The sequence below is a fragment of the Desmodus rotundus genome, chromosome 1, assembly GCF_022682495.2.
Source record: "Desmodus rotundus isolate HL8 chromosome 1, HLdesRot8A.1, whole genome shotgun sequence".
In the NCBI taxonomy this organism is placed as follows: domain Eukaryota; kingdom Metazoa; phylum Chordata; class Mammalia; order Chiroptera; family Phyllostomidae; genus Desmodus; species Desmodus rotundus.
Window position 1 is genome coordinate 158,241,148 of NC_071387.1, and position 6,000 is coordinate 158,247,147.

Below are 6,000 nucleotides of genomic sequence, written 5' to 3' on the forward strand. Positions count from 1 at the left end.
TATTTTTCAAAATATTTTTCTGTATCAATTGATATATGACTTTTTTGATATTATGTGACTTTTTTTTCTAGCTGTTTGAATGGTGGCTACATTGATTTTCAGGTGTTGAATTAGTCTTGCATTCCTGAAATAAACCCAACTTGGTAATGATATGTAATCATTTTTATTTGGTTTATTATTTTTAAAGATTTTTGTATCCAAGTTAATAAGAGATAGCAATCTGTAATTTCCTTTCATATTGTGTATTTTATTTATTTATTTATTTTGGGGTATCCATGTATATCTCCAGATTATATATTTCTCTGAGGAGTACGACTGGGCTATGAGTGCTTGTCCTCAGATAGGGCCTGCTGGGAATTTTATGCCCTCGAGTGTTTGTGTAGAATAATACTCTACACAAACAGGAAAGGGCCCGCAGTTCTGACATGTGGCATGGTTGTCCAAAACACAGTGCCAGGAAAACAATCAGACAGCTGCTTTTGCTCTGCTGTCCATGTCCTCATGCCTGGCATAGGCATACATGCCCTGGAAAAAATAAATGATGTATCACTTGTCATTGACTATGGTGCAGATATTTAATACTACTGCCCAAGCTATTGAGAATCAAGAACTCACTGAACTCACGAGCCAAGTTGGTGATAGACAGCCAAATTGCCCTTGATTATCTGTTGGCAGGACAGAGTGGTGTTTGTGTTATTGCCAACACTTCTTGTTGTATATGTGTATCAGTAATTACGAAAAGGTAGAGATTGAGCTGGACAAAATCCATGCCCAGGCAGTATGGTTATCATCTGTACACCACAGTCTCCCCTAGACTCATTCTTGGACCACCTTAGATGCCTCAACCCTGGCACTTGGGGTTCATGGTTGAGCAACATTCTCCAGGGAGGACTGATCATTCTCCTGGGTCTGACTTTCCTGGCAGCTCAGGTAAAGTGCCTAAAAATGACAGAGAGTCTCTGTGAGCAACCGCCTGTGTACAGGTAGTTGAGAGGCTGCCCAGGACTTAACCCCACCTCCAAATTTCAGTTGAGCAATTGTCCTCCTTGATTTTATATGCTTCATCTGCTGCTTCTGGATTGAGTAAGTAGTGAGGGATGGACTGTTGGGAGAGGCAATCTCATGCAAATAGCTTTTCCAGTCTGACCTGACTAGTAATAATGACTTTGAGTTTGAAACACTTCCTTTCCAAGAGAGAAAGAGATCGGTAGGGCTTATCTGTTTCCCTGGTCAGGTACTTGAGTGCTCTTTTGTCTCAGTTTAAAGCCCTGTGTCCTGTGGCACCTGGTCAACCCAACAGTTATATTTGTCCTATTTGGGTAGTGTACAGGGTTCTTTCTACTGCAGCACAAGAGGGCTACTAGTAGGGGAGACTTTAGCTATGGGGGACCAAGACACACTTGTGAAGCTGATATTGAAATGTCTCTCCTTTATGGAGTAATGTGTTGTTCCATTCAGTGCTTGGCTGTGTTGTTTTATTTGGCAACTCAGATACCAAGATGCAGTAGGCAGAAGTGTTTAGAGTCTTCACCTGTAATTGGTAACCAGTATGAAGGGGGACTTGAGAGATGGAAAAGTTTACTTTAAGTAATAGCTAATATGCTTAGTAATTAATGCATGTAAAAGCTATTGTTCTAGGAACTTTAGGTATGACCCACCCTGCAGTGACCATAAGCAGTAACACCTTTGTGCCTCAGGAGGACAGCAAACCATTCAAGATGGTATCTGAGCCATTGTACTCCACAGAGAGATGATCAAGGCCCAGGACACAGCTAAAGACAACTGCCTGGGGCACAGCTAAAGACCATTGCCCAGGGCAAGAATGCTGCAGGTTTTTTTAATCCAATTAACTTTTCCCAGAATTCCAAACCCCTTACCCACACTTTGTTCTCCTTAACAAAAGGGCCACTTTAAAATGGAATTTGAGAAGGTCTGTTAGGGTGTGAACCCACCATCTTCTCAGATTGCTGCCCATCTGAATAAAGCGCCCATAAAGATTTAATCCCTATCTCTGTTTCTTGGGTGTGGTAGGTAACAGGCAGCACAAACCTGTTGGTTACAAGTGTACAGTACTCTACGACTTTGGGCTTGACAATTGGTGCTCAGTACTATACTGAACAAAATGTTATATAGTTTTTTATCTCAATATCTACAGTGAAGGCTTCATGAGAACAAGGAATATACCATTTTTAATTGCTAATAACTATATTTTCAACTTACTTGATAATGACTATATAATGCCTGACATAGAATAAGTACTCAAATATTTAAAATTAAATAAATGAACATAATTGATTTTCTCTAAAAGTTTAGAGTTACAATTAAGTTCTGCATTTTAGTTAGTACAATTTTGTCTCCATTATCATTAGAATTTTAAAATGTATTAACTTTCAATTATTATGCATATTTATGTCACTAACATAATTTTTAGTTTAGCAATTATTTTTTATCTCAATCTTAGTTTTCTTTTTAGTCTTTTCCCTTGATTTCATTCTGGTTGTATATTTTTATAATATGGTCCTATTTTGAAACTATATATGAAGTTATCCTAAAATGTTTTTTTTTTCTGTTCATTAACAGAGTTTTACTCTGTGAAGTTCCTTCTTTTCAAACTACATTTTTTTCATAGAACCCATTAATAGATCTCTTTATTCAGTTTTCTAGAAAGAGTTTTTTTCCCCCCCATTGTTCAGAATTCACTTAAACACAAAATTAGGGGTTGGTTTGACTTTTCTCATGAATTAGTTTATACACACTTACAACTTTAGAAAGACTATTCAGAAGGGAAGGAATAACAGTTCAAAGTCTGGTCATCCATGGGGCTGTAATCAGGGATCAGTGATTCTATTGCAGGTACAGATGAGTAATTACCTGTAATGAACATCAGTGGAAACCCCAGGCAAGTGACCCCAGTACTGACTGCTTCTCTTCAAAATATTCTCATTCATTTGGAAAACGGAATACTTTAGGGCTTTTTCATACAATGTGTAACATTTTACTGCAGAAAGCATAATAATTCTAAGTGTTCAACTTCATAATTGGTTCTTCCAAAAGTGTTTTCTACCACAATTACACGTTTTACAGTAACAATATTTAATGTTTTAGAACCTCTGCATATTTATTTTCAGAATACTTTGTAGTTTTTCATGAGCATTTTTTCCTCAAAATTTTGGTTTTGGTAGGTTTATTTGTTTGTGCTTTTGTGTGTTTATGAGATAAAACATCTAAAGCAATAATTTTTAATTCATCCTTTAGTCTATAAAAATAAATTTAGTTACTCTCATTCATGACACATATTAATATTTAAGAAATTGTCATGTTACATTTTGATAGAAATGCATCATATTGTAACGGGGGAGGATCCCCCAGCAATTAGTAGTGGAGAAGCACTGAAGATGGCTCGTGCATGTGCCGCCCTGGCGACCGGCGCATGCTGCAGTGAAAGGCACATAGGACTGGTGCTGAAAGCTTCAGAGGTAATTGGATGGGAGGGAAATACCTTCCCATCTACTTCCACTGTATGGGGGATTATGGGGACAGTTTTAAAAAGTGGAGCAGGTGGAAATATGTGCTCTAAGATTCCCTTTGCCCCTGCTTGAGCACTCCAGGACCTGCCTGCCTGAGAGTGCAACAGTTTCTGGTAAGAGGGCAGCTGGGGAGGTTCGGGCCAGTAGGCTCAGGGAGCATGGCTGCCCAGCAAGCCCTGCACCCCTTCCCCAGATGGGAAGCTGTGGTGGCTGTTGCCTTTCCATGCCCACACCAGTGCAGGCTTGTTGGGTATACTGCTCTGGGCCTGACCAGGAGTGCTGCAGGAGCTAGACTGGTATGAAGTGGGGGAGGAGGAGGCCTGGGCTGGTGGGTTCCAGGAGGCAGTGCAGACTGGGGTGGCAAGCTCACACCCTTCCCGGAGCAGGAAGGCCCCATTGAGAAACCTGCTATGCATATTTTAAATAAAAAATTCTCTTTTCTTTTCTACCTGACTCTGTCTCTGGAGTTTTTGCCTATAGGTGGTGAGCACTGGGATCCTATTGGTTGTTTGGTTATAATATCAACTTTGTGTTAATCCTGAAAATAATTTTTTCCCCAGAAATTCTTACCAAATGTGAAAAATCTGTTTTCATCTTCTATCTAAAATACAGGAAACTCTCCACTTTTTCTAACGTCTTCTCTTATTCTTTTCATCCTTTTCTTTATTTCTGCATATCGTCATGAGTTTGAAAGCATTTAAAATTTTTAGATAATAGTGTAGGTCAATGGTCCCCAACCATTTTGGCACCAGGGACCAGTTTCGTTGAAGAAAAATGTTTCCACTGATGGGGAGATGAGGACAGGAAGCAGAGCTCAAGCAGTAATGTGAGCGAAGCTGTGCTTGCTTGCCCCCGTCTGTGCGTTCTGGTTTCTAACAGGCCACAGACTGGTACTGTTCTGAAGCTTGGACGGTGGGGAGCGCAGGTGTAGGTACCTAATATGTAGCGAAGATTATATTGAAATACAGTGATAAAAACTCTTGACCTTTCTTTCCCATTTCCTTGCCACAGCTCTTTACTGGAACAGAAACAGACAAATGCCACACACTTGTATTTTCACATCTCAAATAGCAGAAGTAACTTCTTAAATAATAAAAAATGATATAATGAGGTTATAATAATTATTTACTTTTTTGTATAAAGTAAAGGTATAATTGTCTTACACAACAAATTTTCTAAATAAACATATAGCAGCTTCCTCTATTTTAATTAAAATACTGTATTTCAAACCTGGTTATCATTGGGGTGACATGTTTCAGTCAGATTGCCCTAACACCCAAAAAACACTGTATTTCAATGTGAAGTATAAAACACAGGCAATCATATATTGGCCTTCTGAATTTTAAACCACAGTGATTTTACCTAATTACAGATTGCCACTAATTCCAATGGCAATTTCCCATAAAAGCATGAAATCTTTGATGTGAAATGATAATTTTTTTTCTCACTAAGATTCGACTGTCTTTATGATATAACTGTTTAGGTCCCTTTCAAACTTTCAGACTATTAAAATGCAAAATAGATTACGAATCAAATTTCATCATATATGTATATATATGATATATATAATTATATATATTATATATAATATATATAATTATATATGTAATCATCAGGCATCATTTAAGAGTGGTTTTCAAGAACAACTGTTTTTAAAATGATCCAGGCACTGGAAATTTTGTGAAATTGCAAGTAATAAAATGAAATGTTTGATCCTAGAATAGGTCCTCAGTGATGTAATTGTGTTCATTAAATCACCCAGTCCATCAGATTATGAATAGAGGTTACTTCCTGAATAATCCCTGTAACCTCCTCTGACCCATCTGCACTTGTGTACCTAAATGGGTTTTTTCGCTGAATGTGACTCAAGAAGTAGCAGCAACAACTAATACTGTTTGCTTTTCACTTTCCTTTTTTTAAAAATCAGATTTCCTTCTGTATTTGTTAGAGTTTTCTTAATGGTGCATGTTAGTTAATTTGATTGGAAATCTGAGGAATTCCACACAAGTGATTTAATGAGCATATTTTCATAGAGTGTCATTTCGCATTTCAAAAAATTATCATGCAAGGAAAGTGTGCCACTTTGCAATTTGCAATCCTTTCTCTTTTTTTAGAAAGGACATCTGGGGAGAGGCGAGGGAATTTCAGGGGAAAAGGGTGAAGGGTTTGTAGGAACAATTATAAAGGACACATGGACAATAACGGGGCAGTGGAAATGGGAGGGAGGTGGGAAGGGCTGGGGGTTAGGCTGGGGTGGGGGGAAAAAGCAGAGAACTGTACTTGAACAACAATAAAATTGGAGAAAACAAAAGAAAGGACATCTGATTGATGATTGTTGTAATGTCAAGTGTGTGGTTACACACCACTAATCCTCCTTATTTCGTGGTCCAGCTCTGTGACCAATATATGGATGATGAAAACAGTCGCCCCTATGTTTCCTATGATGTGCCTGAAGTTTTGTCCTGTCTGCTCA